This window comes from Halichoerus grypus, chromosome 4, assembly GCF_964656455.1.
Source record: "Halichoerus grypus chromosome 4, mHalGry1.hap1.1, whole genome shotgun sequence".
NCBI lineage: Eukaryota > Metazoa > Chordata > Mammalia > Carnivora > Phocidae > Halichoerus > Halichoerus grypus.
The window spans coordinates 185,167,419-185,187,499 of NC_135715.1; the positions used below are offsets into that span (position 1 = coordinate 185,167,419).

A 20,081-nucleotide genomic window follows, 5' to 3' on the forward strand; every position below is an offset into this window, starting at 1 on the left:
GGTGTGCAGAAGCTGCACCGAGACTGTGACTATGTACAGGGATCCTCAGCCTGGAAGAAATCAAGCTTCCGTTTGATAAATTTGATCTGGGCCATCTCCAGCACATTTTATGTACCTTATGTACTGTTCCTCAGACACTGTGGCAGTATAAATAACATCTTCTGCATGATCCTAAAATAGCTGGAGATATTGCAGTTCCTTCTTGAGGGTCCTGCTGGCAAGTGGAGGCCAAGTGCCAAGTCCATCAGCTGCATCCTAGCTGCACCAACCCGGGCATTGCCATGGAGTGCTGTCACCCAGACTATGCCTGGACTGGGAAGGGCCTGTCTTCTGCACCATTCTAGGTCTGAACAATCCTTTCTGGAAGGAGTGGGACTACCCCACAGTGGCTGGCAGCTTCCCCGGGCCCTCTTCCATTCTGTAGCAGAATCTTGAGAAGGCTGAACTCCAGCCAAGGCTGCTGCTTGAGTGTCGGCCTGAATGGTCCTGATCTCTGGATCCTTCTTCTTCTTCCAGAAGGTAAGCCACTGCTCATACTGGCGATGGTCACTGATCACCCTTCCGTGGGAGGTCAGGGATGCTTCTACTGGCTGGGGCTTGTCCCACCTGGCACCCTCAACTCTTTTTTTTTTTTTTTTTTTTGGTAGGGAATGAACTGGGCAGAAGACAATGGGTTAATAGAGCTCAGCATCTTCCTGCCTTCCTGACCAGGCCAGCAGGCACTGGGCTGGGGTGGGCCAGTGGTTTCCTATGTAGGCAGTAAAGCCTGCCTCCTGCTATACCTCCCTCACAGGTACACACATTCACGCTTATTCTCACACATGCTCATTCACCTGTGTGCATTTCACACTCACACATCCTCACCACCAAATGGGCAAACCATCCAAGGGAACGACGCATGGCACATTCCTCAGCTTGATAGATGCTCCTTTGCATCTATCCCTTGCCAGCCCCCGAGGATGATATCATTCACCAGGAATTAAGACCCAACCCTCCACCTTAAAACCCTGGGCAGAGAGGATCTGGCTACCTACGGGATTGCAGCTAATTATCATCTTTGTCATGACAGATTGCAGGGTGTCAGGAGCCTTCTGAACTCTAGTCCACAGCAGTATGGACAGGCAGACAGCACCGAGGAGTCCCTGCTACTGGGGTGCCCCACTGCCACCAAGAGTGTGCCCACGAGCTCCTCAACTGCCACAGCCCCTGCTGGAAACCCCACCGAACTGCAAACCCTTGGCTGGTGTCCCCTCCCCCAAATATATATTCAAAATATTTGAGGTTAACTTGACCAAGTTTTTATAATCAAATAGCAACCCTTATCACACCAGGGATAATAAAAATTATCTCTTTACTATAGGTATCCCAAAACTCACTTTTCCATTACCACCTTGTCAACAGACCTCCTCAAAATGAAAGGAATATTATTTGGACCCCAAAGTGAGCAAAAATTCCTCAGGAAACCATGGACTTGCTCTCTTCTGCCCTCATCCAAGACTGTCCTAACTCAGCCCACCCATGTCTACCTGACGTAAAAGCCTCCCAACCATGTATATGGGGCCACCATGTTGCTAGGGAACTTCTGCTCTTATGCCTACTTTTCATAGACTCCAGTTCTGTGTGAAGCCAATCCACGTCCTGGGGCTTTATAGCTTGGAGAGACAAACTCAATGGAAACAGGCATTGGTGGGCCTTGAAGGCTGACCATTGTGGCTTGAAACAACTCTAAGAGACAGGCAAACTCAGCCCTGGCCACTTGGAGTGGGCACTTGACCTTCAGTGATTGGCATTTTCAAACAACTAGCCTAGCTAGGTAACCACTCGACGAAAACCTTGCCATACCATCCCAAACCACAGGAGCCAGCTGAGGATTCTCTAACCTGAGAAAGATCCTCTATTCTGAAAAAAATTGTAGCTGAGCATCCTTAGAACCACCAGCATGATCAGACACTAGCAACAGACTGTTGCATTCAGCAGCCCCTGGACCAGGTCCTGCACCATTCTGTAGGGACTTCCAGGGTGCAGAGGATAGGGGAGGCCTATTCTGCCATGGCAACCCCTCCAGCATGTTGCCCGGGGGAAAGCCAGAGCACAGGTATGGATTGCTGCCAGGATGCCAACCCAAAAGGATCCAATGTCAGGTCTTCCAGCAGAACATGCTTCAAAGTCAAAGTCAAGGGGAGGCTCAGGAAGACCCTGAAGCCTTCTTTATCCATCTCAGATGCCAGAGGCCCCTGAAAAACTGGACTCTGTGATGGTCTTGGCCTCTTGAATTGCTGGTGTTATGGATGGCATCATCAAGATGATGAGCATGATCTCCTGGACCAGAGTCCTGCTTCCAGCTGTCATAGCCCTACTCATCAAGGTCGGGTTCCAATCCACTGGGCCTCAGTTGGCACCCCAATTCTGAAGGCATAGTTAAAAGCTTAATATGTGCCCAATCCATTTCTCTGTCCCTCGCTTTTGTTAAAAAAACGTGAGCCGGACGCCACAGAGGTCCTACCATTGCTATACACAGGGCTGGTTTTCAGCCAGAATCCATTCTGCTCAGCAGGTGCTTGTGTAGTTCTAGTTGTTAAATGTCTTTAATATGACCACTGGCTACACATCAGTCAAGCATGACCTATTCTCTTCCCCTGCCTCTGATGAGTTTTCTGACTTTGCCAGTCTTTATATGACCCAGCACTGTGAAATGCCTCCTCAGTCCCAGGCACCACACCCCGCCCAAGGACAGCACAGAGAATGTGCCAGGGCCCTGAGAATTCTTGGGGGCTCCCTGGTTATCACTGGCCCCAGGAACCTTGCTCCAGACATGCTCGCTTCACTCAGGGGAATCAGATATCTACCACATCAGATGTCTAGAGCCACGGATGTCTAGAGCCTTCAGGCTATAAGAGAGATCATTCCAGAATGATGGCATCATCTGGACTTCTCACCCTTCTCTGCGACATGCCCCTGCTGAAGTTGGGAAGGCACTTTCTGATTGCTGTAAAGTTGCAGAGGCGGCGGATCCTGTCACATGTTGCCTTCAAACACCGCTGACTATGTACATTCTACCCAGGGAAGTGAAGCCTTCCCTGCCTGCCCCCATTCCCCCAACAAGAAGAGGAATGAGAGTGGTCAGGTTGGCTAAAGGCTTTTATTTTATTCTTATTTTTTTATTTTTTTGGCCAGTCTTATCCCCAGGACTTTCCCTCTTTGGGGCCTCCACTCCCCCCAGCTTATAGAGCTGCCCCCTGGCATTTCTGACTTTCGGGCTCACCCTTGGCCTTCATACTGGCCACTCTGACAGCTCCCCAGACCTGAGCGGCACCTGCGCTCTGCCCGCCACCTGGCTGGGCTGGAACCTCAGCTGCCTCAATATCATTTCCTCTTTCCTTTAAAGGCATAACGGGGTGTGTCTACCCCTGGCTCAGCCCAGGAGCATGTCAGACTGATTTCTTTCTGTCCCCGTTCCACAACTCCACCAGGACCCAAGGTATCTGGGGCCCCATGTCCTTCTCTCAGTTCACTCATGTCTGAGCTGTTGAAAGGGTGGTTGCCCACAGGGTGACGTCGCGGGGGCGCTGAACAGAGCCTCAGGGCACAGGGGTGTTGCCTCAGCTGGACAGTCAGGGGTGATGCACCGGCCACCACCGGAGGGAGGTCCTCTCTGGAGCTGCGACAGGCAAAATTCACCTGGTAATTAAGAAGAGACTTTTACTCTGGCTATTGCGGTAAAAAGCACGTTAGTGAGGAACATCTCAAAGAAAAGGAAGGGAGCCTGGAATTTTATAGAGGCAGGTAAACAAGGGGGTCATTTTGGAGTCGTATGGGAGTCACAAGAAAGGATGGAAATGAGACTTCTCTTGGAAACACTCAGGGCAGTGTGGTCCTTTGTGGTTAGCTGATTTTCTATTTCCAAAACACAGAAGAGGGGGTAATTTTTTAAGCATCATGGTTGAGGCTGCACAGGGCTCAGATGAAGTTCAACATGGTCAGAACCACCTTTTATTCAAGATGAAGGTCATTTGTCCCCGAATAACTCAGAGGTAGTCATACACCTCCTGAGTGGGATAAAGCAAGGCCTAAGAAATAGTCCCTCCAGGATTCTTGCTGGTGTCGTTCCTGCAAAATTGGTGAGCCATCTCTTGAGAGGTGGGGCAAAGGTCAGTGGTTTTAAGGTCTTAAAGATCAGGCATCTTAAAAGAGGGATGCTCCAAGTAGAGAAATAATGCCACAGAAGTTGTATTGGAGTAAGGAACCAGGAGTTGAACCTTGAGAATTAACCAGTCCAGTGGATTCCAGAGGTCCACAGAAGAAAAACCAGCATTATCACCAAGCTGCTTGATGCTAAGATGGCCATGCTTTTGGTGGTGTTGTCCATAGTCTTCAAAAGCATGTGTGACCAAGCGTTTTGTCCGACTTCCAGGGAGAATTCCAGCCCATGCATGGTCTGCTGCGGTGCTGGGTCCCTTGAGGTTAATGCCAAGTTATGGAGCTTCAGCTCGCAGAGCTTCTTCAGATTCTGGGGGGAAGGCCAGCTGCAAGGCAATCGAGCGTGCTTCGATGACAATCGCTCTAGTCTGCCGCTGACTGCGGGTGCTTTCGGGGCAGCGTCAGAGAAAAACAAAACAAAAAAAAACTATCTGCACATGACAAAATAAAATGGCTGTGGTTAACCTATTACTGACAATTTTCTATTTTTTTTTAATTTTTAAAAAGATTTTATTTATTTGAGAGAGAGAGCACGAGCAGGGGGAGCGGCAGGCAGAGGGAGAGGCAGGTTCCCTGCTGAACAGGGAGCCCGATGCAGGGCTTGATCCCAGGACTCTGAGATCATGACCTGAGCGGAAGGCAGAGAGACGCTTAACCGGCTGAGCCATCCAGGCACCCCACTGACAATTTTCTAAAGTGTAAGATCTCTTGGGAGTTCATAACAGAAACAGTACAACTGACAAGGACATTTGGTCGTTTAGGTGGCACACAAACCAAAATAATATACTCGATCCAGAAAGTCTTGTAGACAAAATATCTATTAACACAATGACTAACTCTACTTTCAAAGAGGAGCAGATATTATATCTAATTTATAAAAATGGAGGAACATAATCTTCATAGAGGAAAAAAAATCTTCAGATATAACATTGAATAATTCTCACATAGTATTCCATGCATTTACTGAACATATAGATAGAATACACTAGGAATATATAAAGAATATCAAGTAAAGAGACTCTGGAAATCTGGAATAAGTTCTAAACTCCACATTAGGTGATAGGAGTTCCAGTGGAAAACTGTCCCCCTAGAAGATGCTAGATTCAAGTGAAGGAAGTTGTAAGCGAGTTACCATTTGGAGAAATTGCTGACATTCTCACTGACAACATCTGCTATCTATGGTTGGCTACTATCAGCTACAGCAGAACCAAGAAACTTCAGGGCCAGTGAGGACATTGGTAAAGCTCTGGGAATTTCCCACACAATGCACAGTTCTGGAAATCTGAACGTAACTACCTATTACCGATTTAACCTGGGACAGGCTAAGAGCATCCCTTCCTACGTGACACATCAATAGCAACCGTTAGATAAACCCAATTATTTCCTAGCATTTCTCTTCTTACAAAATGAAAGAACAAATCATTTGTGGTTTTTCCTTTGGGAAATCTCAAAGACAGTTTTAGGTGCAAAAGGTATCACTCAGGATCAATTTGGGGGAAGGCAGACATCGAAAGTTGTCAGGAGTTTTGAATACCCGAATAAGGCAAGATCCCACATTTCTGAGAAATAATACTTGGCTACTTACTTAAAGTGACAATAAAGGATTTAAAAAATAAACATAAAGGGTAACACAATTGTAAAGAATCGTAGCTCTTTCTCAAGTGAGAAAATTTTGTTCTTTTAAATAATCAAGGATGTCAGAAAGTCAGCATAAACCATAGAAGGTTATTCTGGTAAAGCACACAGTCTTTGTTATCTAGGCAAACTACCCAGAAGGTAAAGAATAATCTAACAACCTCGTATTCATTTCCTAATGAATTACTAACAAATTACTGAAAACTAAAGAGCTTAAAACAACATAAATTTATTATCTTATAGTTCTAGAGGTCAGAAGTCCACAATCAGTCTCAAAGTTAAGATGTCAGCAAAGCCACTTCCTTCTGGAGCCTTTAAGAGACAATCTATTTCCTTGCCTTTTCCACCATCGAGAGGCCCTTTTCACTCCTGGCTTGTGGCCCCTCCTCCATCTTCAAAGTCAGCAGCGCTTTATCTTCCAATGTCCTTTTGCTTCCATTGTTATATGGCCTTTTTCTCATTCTGACTCTCCTGCCTCCCTCTTATAAGGACACCTCTGATTACACTGAGCCCACCGGGTGATCCAGGATAATCTCCCCCAACTCAAGGTCCTTAATTTAACCTGCAAAATTCCTTTTGCCATGCAAAATAGCATATTCACTGGTTCCAGGGATTGGGCCATGGCCATCATTCAGGGGCCATTGTTCGATCTACCACAAACCTCTTATGAAGGGCAGACCAATAATTTTCTCATTTTAACAGAGAGGAAGCCAAATTCTAGTTTGCCATCAACCTATTGGATGCGAAAGCTCTTTTTGAAAATCTTACAAATAAATCCATCAAACCTTAGCCAGCTTTAACCATGACAGATAAAATTCTCTTTTCCAGAACCTTCTATAACTTTCAATATCCATTCCCATTATATCCTATACTTTCTTCTCTCTCATTCTGGAACAACCAGCCATTTGACTTTAGGAAAAAACCACTCTTTTTGCTTAACAAAACACATCCTATATATACCTCAATTCCCAGGAATTCCCCCCCATTTCACTCCGCCATCCTTTTCCTGGACCTCTCTCTTCTTCTTTCTCTATTGCAAAGAGGGAGCCCTCCTTCTGTGCTCCCATAAAGCCTCTTCCCAATGGAAGGACCTCCAGGTATCTGTGATACTTTCTCTTTCCTGCACCTTCTTCTTTAGTGGCTCCTTCCCATCAGCATTTAAACATGCTCATCTCTGCTCCCCTCAGGTCCTCTCTTGACCAGCCCTTCCTCTCCACCTTCTGGTCTTGAAAGTGCTGCCTATGCTTATTACTTCCATTCCTGATCTCCCATTCACACCCTAAGCCCACTGCCATCTGCAGGCCTCTTTGCTCATCCTCCACTGGCACAGCTCTCTCCAAGTTCACCAAGAGCCCCTCCCATTGCCATATCCAACCGATACCTTCCAGCCTTGTATCACTTGATCCCACTGTAGCTCTGGACTGTCGCCTAGCCTCTCTCTGGAAATGTGTTTGTGGTTTTCCTCCTGTCCTCTGATTGCTCCTGGATGGTGTCCATCTGAGCAAAGAGCCCCACTGTCTAACCAGGTGCTCATGTCAAAAGCCTGCTTGTCATCCTACGGTCTCCCCATCTATATCCATCAAGTCACCAGTACCAACTTCTAAAAACTTTTTTTTCTCACTGATTCATTCCCCTCCAGGGCCCCTGCCACCATCTTAGCTGAGGCCCCATTTTCCCTTGCCAGGATGAGAGCAGCCGCCTACTGATCCCACTACTTCCAATCTGGCCTTTTTCCCATCACAGCATACAGAGGGTCAGAATGCTGTTTCTCTCTCTCTTTTTTTAAGATTTTTATTTATTTGAGAGAGAGACAAGAGAGTAGACGAACAGGGTGAGGGGCAGAAGGAGAAGCAGACTCCCTGCTGAGCAGGGAGCCCAATGCGGGACTCGATCCCGGGACTCTGGGATCACCGCAGCCGAAGGCAGACACTTAACCGACTGAGCCACCCAAGCGCCCCCAGAGTGCTGTTTCTAAATCTAAAGTACACATCTGAGCTCATCATTCCATGGTTTAAAGTCTCAATGCCCACTCCTCCCAACTTACCCCACTGCCTTCCTGTTGAAACCCAGCCTACTTAGCATGGGTGGTATCACTCTTTGTCATTCGACCTTTGTTTATCTTTCCAACCTTATCTGGTGCCAACTCCCCTCCTCAGATCCTGCCATTTGTAACAACACGAATGGACCTTAAGGGTGCTCCACTAAGTTAAATAGTCAGAGAAAGGCAAATACTGTATGTTCTCACCTATATGCAGAATCTAAAAAAGCTGAACCCATAGAAATAGAAAGTAGAATGATGGTGGCCAGTGGCTTTGGATGGGGGAAATGGGGAAAAGGTCAAAGGAAACAAACTCCCAGCTATAAGATAAATAAGATCTGGGGATCTAATGTGCAGCATGGTGACTATAATTAACAATACCTTATTATATATATACTTGAAAGTTTTTAAGAGACTAGGTCTTAAATGTTATCACCACACACACAAATCATTATGCGAGGTAAAAGATGTATTAATTAACTGTATTGTGGTAACCATTTTGCAATATATACATGTATCTAATCACCACATTGTACACCTTAAACTTACATGTGTTAGGTGTCAATAATTTCTCAATAAAGCTGAGGAAAAAAATAGCAATAAAAAAATTTCTCTTCTAAAATTCTAAGCTGTCTATACTGAGCTATTCCTATGCGCTTCCCCAAATTCACAGTGCTTTCCTGCTTTTATGGTATTTGCATGATTTTCCTGAACATTTATCTCCATCTTCAATGGCCTAAATCTTATTCATGCTCCATGTCTCAGTCTTCTGTAATTGCCTGTTTACTCGTATGTCTCTCCTGGACTACAAGATCATTGAGAGCAGGGACCATGCATTGTTCAACGTCTCATTGCCACTGCTTATGCTCAGTAATTATGTGCTTTCAAAAAGTACTTGTTGAGTAAATAAGGTTTCAATGAGATTTAGAGCAGGTTTGGTGGGTATGAGGGAGTGGAAGGAGTGGGTGGATGGGAGGAGCAGTTACCCGGGAAAGTTACAGACTTCAAGCTTCAAAGGTAGAGTCTGGCCAAAGAGACCAGGGTAGGGCCAACCAAGTGGTTGCTGAAGTGGAAAGGAAGTGAAGGTCACCAGGGAGGATGATACAAGGAACTATGACCCAACATATTAAATGAGTGGCACTAACATTGCCCGGGAGAAGTCAGGCACTGGGTGGGGTGGGGAGGAAGCTGTGAGTCAGGCTTCAAAGTCCTTTCACAGATGGTGCTGATGAAGGCAAGAAGGTGCCTTCATCTGATGGCCCAGCTTCAAAGGAGGAGAGGAAAGGAAATGAAATGAAAGTGACAAGACATCTACACAGGATCATCACTGATTGGTTTGTCTTGAACATGAAGACCCCGCCTTAGGACCCTGAGATCTATGGATTCTGCACAAGAAGGTGGGGGCAGGGGGGCCTCTGTGAAGGGGGTTTCAAGATGAAGGGGTAGAGGAATTTCCCAGAAAGAGGCTATGCCTATAAAGAAATACATTAGTAGAAAGGGCTTTCCAGAAGGCTCTATAGAAGTACTGAGAAGGTGTCTCCCAGCATAAATTCAAGCAGTCAAATGACATGACTCCTTCCACTTGGGCTTCAGAATTTGTTACAAACCCTGGCTCCAGAAATTTCTGCTGTTTTGCCACTGCAGTGGCTTTATCCCAGTTAAGAGATTAATCTGGAATCCTGATCTGATCCTTAAAACAAAGGAATCAAACCCCTGCATATGGGATTTGCATCTTTTATTCTGTGGGAAATTGGGTCCTCAGTTGTTTTCGTGGAATGTGAGCACACTAAAGGCCTCCCTCTCCCTTTGGGGCTACGATTAAAAAGAACTCTTGGCTTTAAAAAAAACAAAACAAAACAAAACAAAACAAAAAACCCACACACAAAAAATCGCTGTGGGGGTAAAGTCCTTATTGAACAAAGTTTCAAAATTAGATAAAACTTGCAGTCCACACACTTGAGACTGCCAGGCACCTCCCTTCCACCGTGGGCGCCTCCCTCCCACTGTTACCAGAGAAAAGCAAAGAGACAGCTCCAGGAACCAGCCACTCCCCAAGTCCGGGGCTTGCTCTGGATTTCTTGTCAGCTTACATCTCTCTGAGCAGAGACAGCCCCTAGACAGCTATGGTTTTTCTAATTAGCTTCTAATATGCTTGGCATAAATTGTCCTTGGTTGGGGTGGACTTTACTTTTAACATGCTGCCATTTTTTTAATCTATTCACTAGCAAAGTTTGTCTAGTTTTCTTTGTGTGTGCATGTATTGGATTAACTGAGGTTTTGGTATCAAGGCTATTAACAAGAGTAAGACTAATCAGCATCCTCCCCATCCCACCCCCAACTTGGTTGAAATGTAAGATGATGGACCCCATGCTAGGTCAATGGCATCAGTAACTGCATTTTGACAAGATCTCCCAGGAATGCATATGGATGTTATAGTTTGAGAAGCAGCCCCAGGCCCTGCATTTACTGAGAACTGTTCCTCACATAATCTCAGTGCAAGCAACCTGGCTCTCCCACCAGCATCTCCTTCTTTCCAGCTCACCCCCGTTCCAACAATCCTTCTGCCCATGATTCCATTGATTCTACCACGTTTATGGGGTCTCTCCTCTACCACCGCCCCCACCTCCCCCCACCCCAATTTGCTTACTCCCCTCTCATCTGGCTTGGATTCAACAGCTGGTCATTGTCATTATTACTTCCTTGCACATACATACCTCTCCTTCCTTTCCCTTTCTCTCTCCACAAAAATAACCCTGGTGGAATCCTACTCCCCACCTTCCTGTGCCTGCACCTGCCCAGCAAAATGTGGCCAGTGAAAACACAGACTAACCCTGCTGACCAATCCTTCTTTACACCTTCTCCTCTTCCCTCAAGTTTCTAACACCTCCTCCCTCTTCACACTCCAAACTGATGACCTTGCTTCCTGTTTCCCTGAGAAAATAGAAGCTCTCAGAAGGACAAGTCCCCACGTTCTGGCACCTCGTCCATCCGGCTCCCTGCCTCTATGCCCACACTCTGCCTGCCCTCTGTTACTGTCCGTGAACACCGGCCTTTCTGGTACCCGAGGCCAGACCTTCTCTTCTTGCTTGCTCAAGGACAGCTCTCCAGAAAATGCCCCCCACCCCACATGCCTGCATTATCGAATTTTTCCTCACTACTAATTCATTCCCATCAGCACGCAAACAGGCTTCCGTTCTAGAAACAAAACAAAACAAAAATCTGCTTTGACCCTACATTCCCCTCCAACGATCACCCTAATTCTCTGCTCCCCTTCAGAGCAAAACTTCGTGAAAAAGTTGTCATGGTCTCTTTCTAGAGCCCCATTCTTTCTAGGTCTCATTCTTTCTAGAGACCACTCCAAGCAGGCTTTCCCACCCACCTCTGCTACAGTGACGCTTACCAAGGCCACTAGTTACCTCTGCGGTGCTGACACCAATGTCCAATCGCCACCACTAGCCTTACTTGAACTATTAGCTGCATTTGATGCCATGAATCCATCCTCCATCCCTGGTCTTCCAGCACACTGATGCTTTCCTAGGTCTCCCCCTGCCACCCTGGCTCCTTTCCTCAGAATCTTTTGCTGGTTCCTTGTTATCTTCCTGACTGACCTCTCAGTATTGGGGGTCTCAGGCTCATCCCTGGCCCCTATACTTCACTAATACTCACCCCCTAAATGATCTCATTGAGTCCTGAGATTTTACCTATTCTGCGGACTCCCAAAATTCTATCTCCAGCCTGGACCTCTCCCCCAAGCCCCAGACTTCTATATCTGGCTCCCTACTTGGATGTCTAACAGGCAGCTCAAACTCAATATGGCCCCAGATGTATTCTTGAGTTCCTCCCTTCCCATCTGCTTCTGTTTAAATCTTCCTCATTTCACCAACTGTATCTTCCAGTTGCTTGAGAAAACAAAAACCAAAAAACTTTAGAATTCAGCAAAAATCTGTCAGCTCTACCTTTTAAATGTGCCTAGAACCTGACCACTTCTTTTTTTTTTTTTTTTAAGATTTTATTTTTACTTTTCGACACAGAGAGAGAGAGAACGCAAGCAGGGGGAGTGGGAGAAGCAGGCTTCCTGCCGAGCAGGGAGCCTGATGTGGCACTCGATCCCAGGACCCTGGGATCATGACCTGAGCTGAAGGCAGACGCTTAACGACTGAGCCACCCAGGTGCCCAGAACCTGGCCACTTCTATACTCTTCCACTGCTACCACCCAGGGCTGAGCCTGTCTTCTCTTGACTGGATTATTTCAAAAGCCTTCTAACCTGTCTCTTGGCTGAAACCCTCAGGCCCTTCCGCCTGGTCCTTACAGCCTTTTGAAAGGTCAGCCCATGGCCTTTCTCTGCCCGAAACCCTCCAAATAGCTTCCCATCTCATGCAGAGTGAAAACCAAAGTCCTCACTTTGTTCTATTTGGCTCCCATTCTCTCCTCCTCTTTCCCCCTTCCCCTCCCTCAGTGCGCTTGCCTTGTTGGGCTCCCTGGTGTCCCATCTCAGGGTCTTCATCTTTGCTGTTCCCTCTGCCTTTCCATACACAAAGCTCACAGCGTGCTCTTTCTTCATGAAGCTGTTCCCGGTAGGAGTGCTATAAATAACAGTATCTTTCCTTCTCTCCCCTCCTTAGCCTGTGTTGTTTGTCTCCATAGCACCGGAAACCATCCAATGTCATATATGTGCTGGTTTACTTATTGGCATGTCTCAGGAGCAGGGACTGTTTTGTTCACTGCCCCGCCGCCTAGAATAGCGGCATACAGTAGATGCTCGAAAATACCCGTTCAATGACAAATTAAAAACAAAGCAACAGAGTGAAACAAAAATATACACGCATGGCATTTCTACGTAGCGGACTCTGCTGTCAGACCTTTGCAATGCATTATCTCATTTATCCGCGGAAGCCTATCGTACTGTATTGCTACACTTGTGTGTGTGTGTGTGTGTGTGTGTGTAAAGGAACCCAGGCATAGGGACATGAAATAATCCATGGAGACCACATAGCGGAGCTGGAGTTTAAATCCAGGCTGTTGAATCCTATTCATCTGGACCATTCCATCACTTTCTGCACTCTCTCAGAGGATGCTAAATGAGTCATCTGTCCCTCGCAAGTATGAAAGAATCGGTTCACACAAAGTCGCCCCTGGCTTTTAGAAAAAAATAAAGCTTTGTTAACAGTTGAGGAAGTGGTCGTAGAAAGCGGACGTAGGATTCCTCCAGGAAGAGTGCTGAGACAGCCGAGAAAGGCTGAGCACCAACCTTTAAGCGGCAGGTGAAAGAACCCCGGTCCTCCCCGGCTGCTTTTTCTCTGCGTCCCCTCCTGCTTGGGCCTAGGCGCGGACTGCGGTGTTCCGAGTCCGCCCGGCCGCTGGGGCGCGCCCGAGGCCGCAGGGGGCGTTGCGGCACCGCCCGACGTCGCGCCCTCGGCGGCTGCGCAGTGCGTACGTCAAAGCCGGGCTCGGGCCGGGACCGGGGAGCGGCGCGGCCTGGGAGAGACTGATCCTCCAGGAGCCGGCGAAGGCGAAGGCGGCGCCTGGTCCGGCAGTAGCAGCCGCAGCCGCAGGCCGAGCGAGTGAGCGCAGCAGTGCGGCGGCCGCCGCGGGAGCCCCTGGGCCGCCGTCCGCCCGCGCAGCCGCCGCCGCGGGAGCCCGTCGCCGGGAGCAGGAGCAGGCGGAAGACAACGGAGGGGCCGAGCGCCCGAGCCGCGCCGCGGGGACCGAGCGAGCAGCCCGAGGCGGCGGCGGCGGCCGAAGACGGGGACGGCGACGACGCGGAGGCGGAGAGGGAGCCGCCCGGCCCAGCCCCGTGAGTGACCCCCGTCCCGGCCCTGCTCGCGGCGCGGACGCCCGCCCGGCTTCCGCTTGTCCCGGCCCGTCACCGGCCCCGGGCTGCCTCCATTTTCTCGGGTGGCGGAGGCGGCGGGCCCCGTTGGCCCGCCTGGCCCGCCCTCCTCGCTCGGCTCGGCCCGACCCGGGCCCCTCGCGGAGCCTTCCCCCGCTTGCCCCCGCCGGCGCGGCGCCCAGTGGCCTGCGGCCGGGGCTCCGGGAGCCCGGTGCTCCTCTGCCACCCCTCCGCGGTTCTCCGGCAGGACAGGCGGGTGGGGGCGTCCGCGGCCGGAGTCGGGTGGGCAGGGAGGTGCGGGCCGGGCCAGCTGTCACTCCCACCGCACACGGGCTCTGGCCACCTCGCTCCTGGCCCCTGGTAAACTTCCTGTTATGGGGAGGCAGGCAGGCAGCATCTTTCGGGAAAATGCCTAACTGACTTCTGGTTAGGAATTGTGCGGCCGGAGCGTTCCCGAGTTCGGATGAACCAAGCCGAGCCCTGCACTGCGTGCAGGCGCCGTGGTCGGTCCGCGCCGGAGGAATTCAAAGGTGAACCGGGGCCCACGGTCCCCACCCCCGAGGAGCTTACGCTCTGGTGTGGGAGATAAGACCAGTACACAAATAACCTCGATACCGGAAAAGAGGTGATAAGTCCTGTGAAAGAACTACAAAGTGTAGAAAGGCACCCAGGGATGACCGGACCGATCGATCACTTCCGCCTCGCAGAAATCTGGAAGACTTCCTGGGCGAGGCGGTGCCAAGCTGGGTCTTGAAGGCCCGATGGGGTTTGGGAGAGGACGGATGGGGAAAAGACGGTATGTGGAGGGGCAGCAAACTAGAAGACAAAGATAAAAAGGCATAGTCTAGAAATAGTGAATCATTCAGTTGCCTATGGCCATGTTGGGGAGTTAAGGGTAGGCTAAAGAGGTATTGGGGGGCCAGATCCTTGAATACTGTAGAGGAGCTGTTTGAGTGGCAGTCTAAGGTAAACTTAGAGCTCATTACTCAGTGACTCATGAGCCCGGAAATGTAAGCTAGGAGATACTAAAGGCGGTCTTGTGAAAGAAAGAGAAGGAGGCCCAGTAAAGAGTTGACATTCTGTGCCTTGAATATAATGCAGTTTGAGATCGATTTTGACAGCTACGAATAAATTCACGTCCAGGCTAAGCAAAGTACCTTTTGCAAAAAGCTTCATTTAGATATCATGCTCTTAAGAGGTAATGGAAAGATGTGTGTAAACTAAGCTCTTCTGCACATAAGGCAGTTCTGTTGGTGCGGTTCACTAAAATGCATCAAAACTTCTCCCACGGTGTATTAGGTGGCTGCACTTTGGAATTCCTGAGCTGATCATAACTTCTTTGAAATGGCATTTTGTAAAGCAATCTAAATTGATGATTTTTTTAAAATCAGATTGTTACTTATATTCTGGGATGGCAAGTTGGACATAGAACCTTTTTATAGAAAGGTAAACATTTCTTTATCTTTAGTTATGAAAATATAAGGAGAGTGAGAAGTGAAAATGTAGCTTGATTTTGTACATTTTTTCCCAAATTACTAGCAGATAATTAGCTATATTTAAAGTCTAAATATATGATTTGTGGAAGCAGCTTAGAACCCATGTTAGTTTCATAAACACTTTTTTGTTGTTTGTTTAAATTACAAGTGAATGTCAACTTTTTTTCAGTTAAAAAACTTGTAAAATGCAAGAGGTACTGGAAAATTTTTAAAAATTATCTTCTGTAATCTTACCACTTAGATTTGGTTGCTGTTAACATTTTTGCGTATTTTCTTTCCAGTCTTTTTATGCTTATTTTTTCCTTGCGTGATGAAATAAAAATTGCACATATATGTATAAATTTTATTAAAATTTTTTGTCATTAAGTATCTTTATGTAAAAATATTTTTACCCAAGTAAAGGAAGTCTTAAATGTATTCTTTTTTTCTGACAAGGTTGCATTTATCTCCGGTAACATGCAGTAGTCATGCTTAATAACTTTCTAAAGGTGTCTTGTTTGAGGTATATTTATTATTTGTAGGATTTAAGTCCTATTGCTTATTGAAGAAAGGCGTTTTTATTTAGGGTGTGTGTTGTCATCAGATATGGAAGAGATCATGCATCTCTGCTGTATGAGTAGATGTACTTATTAAAAAGATTTTCTTATTTTGTGTAATATCTCCCATACACAGTGATACACCTCCCCATCCCACCTTACCCACCTTACCCTCTCCTGCCACCCCTGCCTAAAAAATAGTCTTTATACTAGGGCTATCCATATAGGTTAACTACTTTTTGATCATGACATCACAAAGATTCAGGCTATATGTCGTTTTTCTGTTGGTATTTCTTTAGTAAAATATAGAATTTGGTGAAATAATTTGCTGCTATAACAAAAGGACTTTTCCCCCCCTTTTCAAGACAGTTCACTTTAGTTCATTAACATTTCAGACTGCAGGTTCTTGCTTAAACCAGTTTTTTTTTTTCCTCTTGCTTTACATTCTGAAATGTGTTAATGAGGTCTCTGTTTCTGTTTCTAATGGCATATAAAGTGAGACATTGAGTTAGGTTGTATAAATTTTCATAAAGTTAGTATAAAAAAATAGTTAAGGAAGTCTAATGTCAGTATGGGGTTTGGCTTTATAATTTGGTTTTATTTGACTCTATTTTTATATTGCAAATGTGTATACCACAAACATCCTTTATTACTTTTGAATATTAACTAAAGTTTTTTCTTTGATCAACTTCTGTAGTTTACGGATTTCTGTAATTACTGCCATGCTTTCCCTAGAGTCTTTTTTTCCAGGAGGGATTGATTATTGATCATTCACAGTTTTTCCGTCTGCCATAAAAATACAGACATAAATCCACATCCACCTGCAGCACACAAAATATAAAATCCAGTGTAGGGTAGAATTTCTCTTCAGGTAGTGTCTCTGGTTACCTTTCTTGTGGGGTTTCTAGTTTACAAATCCACTTTCTCCTTTTCCATTGCTCCTTTTAACTAGGAATTTTATTTTATGGAAGTTGTCTGGTGTTCTAGAAATAGGAATATGATAGGTGGATTAGTACAGATAACAGCAAAATGTTGGTAAAACTTTGTTGTGTTATAAAATTGTGGGAAAGAAGACCGAATCTCTAAACCTCTAGGTTAGATTGCTTGAGACTTGTTTTATTATTTCTAAAGGTGTAAAGATCTTGTGTTTGTGTGAATGCAGATAAAGCCAAGTAGCCTAAAACTTGCATAACAATTTAGTCATCAGTCTGTAGTTTGGTTTTTACTGGAAAAGAAGACTGGTGTTGGGGCCTCCCTTAATTAAAGAAGGAACTGAGCTGTATGAGAGTTCTTCCTCTGTTGTCTCATCGTTCTAATGCTATCCAAGTGGACCCTAGTCACTGCCCTTACCAGTCCAGAGTATGAAGGCAGAACAAAGTGAGGCCAACATCTCTACTACCAGCAATTGTGGAGTAGACCAGTGTGACAGTAAACGTTAAATGTTTGTTCCGCCTCTGTTTCTCAGGCCTTCCCAGGATTGTGAGGAGAGTTATTACAGGATGGGTGACAGATGCTAGACTGATAGTGATGAAATGAAGGTTAACAGGTTGTTGCCATTAGCATTTTGTTTTGGGATTTGTGTGTGTACATGTGTGTGCATATGTGTAGGTATCATTCTTCACCTTACTGAGCCTCCTGGCTCCTCTGTGCTTTTAGAAGGGGTGAGGGGATGGTGGAATTGTGGTTTATTAGCAACTGTGATGGTAAGCTGGCAGAGGAGGGAAGAATGGCATGCAGAGAATTGCAAGAGGTCAGTCAGGTGTGAAGTGGCCCCAAAGGAGGGAGGTAAAGACTGCCTGGCCATTTTTGTAGGCAGTGTCCAGCACATACCTGTTCACATGATACAGTGTGTCTGACTTGAGATTTTGACACTCAGAGTACAGTGTTGTAGGTTTGGGTTTGCTTGTTTATATGTATATCCGCATTTTCATATGCATGGTTACAAAGACTGAGAAAATCTAGTTAACCAATATTTAGTAGCAGTCTGGTTTTATATGATAATTATTCCTTTGGAACATTATCCAGCAGATCATTTGTTGATGACTAACGAAGTATGATAATGTTAAAACATCACAACACTTTGATTATTTTGATAAAATGTTCAAGAAACAAAATAATACCTTTTGTAACTTGATCTTAAGTTGCTACTTTATAACTTTGTCTAATGAGCTGTAGCTTGGTCTCATACAAGGAACTGTGAACATGTTACTCATGGTTCTCTCCCTCCACAGTGGATTATGTATCAGCTGTATTTGGGCACAAAGAAGAAATAGCATGAATACATTTCTTTTTACATGTCTATAGTTAAGGCCCACTCTGGGATTTATTGAATTTTGATTGGCAGTATTACTGGTGCTTAAAAGCACTAGCAGACTCCCTACAACCAGGCTCCCTGGATTGTTGAACCCTCACTTGTCCTGTGGGCTCAGTAACGTTAGGCAAGTGCCTCCACTTCACTGTAGCTTAGAGTTCTTGCACAGGTGTGATAAACACCGGATCTGAGAAGATTGTAGAGGGATTAAATTAGTTACTGCATCGAAAATGCTCAGAACAGGGCCTGGTACATACCGAGTGCTGGACACAGTAAGTTTTGTGATGATGCTGATGCCAGACGGTTTCAGGGGAGAAGAAAGGTGAGAATTGTAGAGACCCTCTTTCTGCGGGTGGGGCACCGGCCCACGGTACTGGAGCAGTGAGTGACGAACCTTGAGCTCTAACTGGTGGGCCTTTCTTAGAAGTGGAGTCACGTGCTAGGGTCGTCTGACTTACCAGCCACGGGACTGATCCTAGAGCCTGCCTCTCTCTAGTCTTTATCTAGTTTGCTTGAAAGAAATTAAGTTTTATACTTTATGCAGTAATGTCTTTTTTGAACCTTTACACTAACATTTACAAAGATTGCTTTCACATATTAAATGCTCTTTGGTGCATAATCCTTTTTTAAAGGTGTTTATTCATGTTTATCACTGTGATGTAGCTGGCAAGTTTCTTAGGGGTGGTTGTATGAAGTTAAAAGTTGAAATAGATAAAAAAAAAAAAACAAAATAGATTGGGGGAGAAAATGACCATTTGAGTACCATGAAGTGTTGGACAGACCTCTAAGGTAGGTAGCATTGTCCTCTAGCATCATTCCAGATGGGAAGTGAAAGTGGAGGGCCTCGTCCAAGGTCACACAGGCATTGCACAGTTGAGCTAGGATTTGAACCCACATTTGCCTCACTTCAAACTGGGTGCTCCCTGGAATACGGTATTTTTATTTTCCTTTATAGGGTCTTGGTTTTCTGCTTACCATTTTTGATTTAGTACTTCAGAATTAAGGTTTGTAAGTAAAGCTTAATGAGGATTTTAATCGATTTCCAGACAGTAACCATGTTATAGTACAAAATGAGATGGTTTGTTCTGCATAACTCTGGTTGTTAGAGTCATAATTTGATTAGTGGTTTCTAGTTTTAGTTAGGCCAGTGGATAGTGTTTATTTTTCATACTAGTCTTTCATACTTTTCATACTAGTAGAGAAGATGGGAGGCCTTTGTTACAGTGGGCAGCACAGAAGCCTGGGAATTGGAAGGCCTGGGCTGGGTCCTGACTCGGTGACTAATCATTTCACTCTGGGCAAGTCACTCCACCTCTTTGGGCTTCAGTCATGCCATTATTATGCGAAGGGGACCAGACTGAAAATCCCTTGTCTCTTTTGCTCTTATTTTCAGTGATCCTGTGTGTAGACTTTCTGACTTGTCTTTTTTCCCCTTGTACTGGGTACCTCTCCTTTTGCCTGTGGTCTTTAAGTCCTGTTTCTTTATGAGGGCTTTATGGCGTGTAACCATGCTTTGACATTATTCTCTTCTGGTTGGCCAGAAGTGGTAGCTCTCTGCTTCAGGTAATATAACATCACAATATGTATTTTCAAATTTTCTACTTTTGTACTTAGGAATAAATGGTTAAGAACTAAATGTTATCTGCTTATAAAGTACAAGCTTAGTAAGTCAAGTTAATGATTAACAAATCCTCAAGCTTTACATCAAATTTCATTGTCAGCTTTTAAGTATGTATGCTGTGAAGTTCTAAGAACTCTTTGTTTTGGGAAAAGGAAGAATATTAACAGAGGCAACAAGAGTGAAAAAGTGGAAAGGACCAAAATGTAGAATCAAATTTGAAGATGTGAAGAACATGCTTAAGATAAGTATTCTTTGGCTGTAATTGATACTAATCCTCTAATACAGTGGTATGCTGGCTTGGCTCATAGGATCATTTCCATCCCAGGGTTCTCCCCCTGGTAAGAGATGGCAGCTGTGTGCTGCCACCCCTGAGCGTTCATAACCCCTAGACATCTATTATGAATTAATTTGTTCCA

At 45.8% G+C, this 20,081-nt stretch overlaps 1 protein-coding gene and 1 long non-coding RNA gene across 4 annotated transcripts in view; one reads left to right on the forward strand and one right to left on the reverse strand.

Annotated features, from left to right (window-relative positions):
- Positions 1–3,125: 3,125 nt before the first annotated feature.
- LOC118547012 (uncharacterized) lies at positions 3,126–13,280 on the reverse strand. The gene is made up of 2 exons (XR_013447407.1): positions 13,120–13,280; positions 3,126–4,584 (listed from the first exon to the last, which is right to left on the reverse strand). It is a non-coding gene; the product is annotated as an uncharacterized LOC118547012 (long non-coding RNA).
- Positions 13,281–13,333: 53 nt separating this feature from the next.
- Positions 13,334–20,081, forward strand: part of CAB39 (calcium binding protein 39) — an 85,456-nt gene continuing 78,708 nt past the window's right edge. For all 3 annotated transcript variants that reach the window (XM_078071447.1, XM_078071448.1, XM_036110145.2), the window contains exon 1: positions 13,334–13,665. The gene's annotated coding sequence lies outside the window, so the exon portion shown is untranslated. The remainder of the gene's footprint in view (positions 13,666–20,081) is intronic.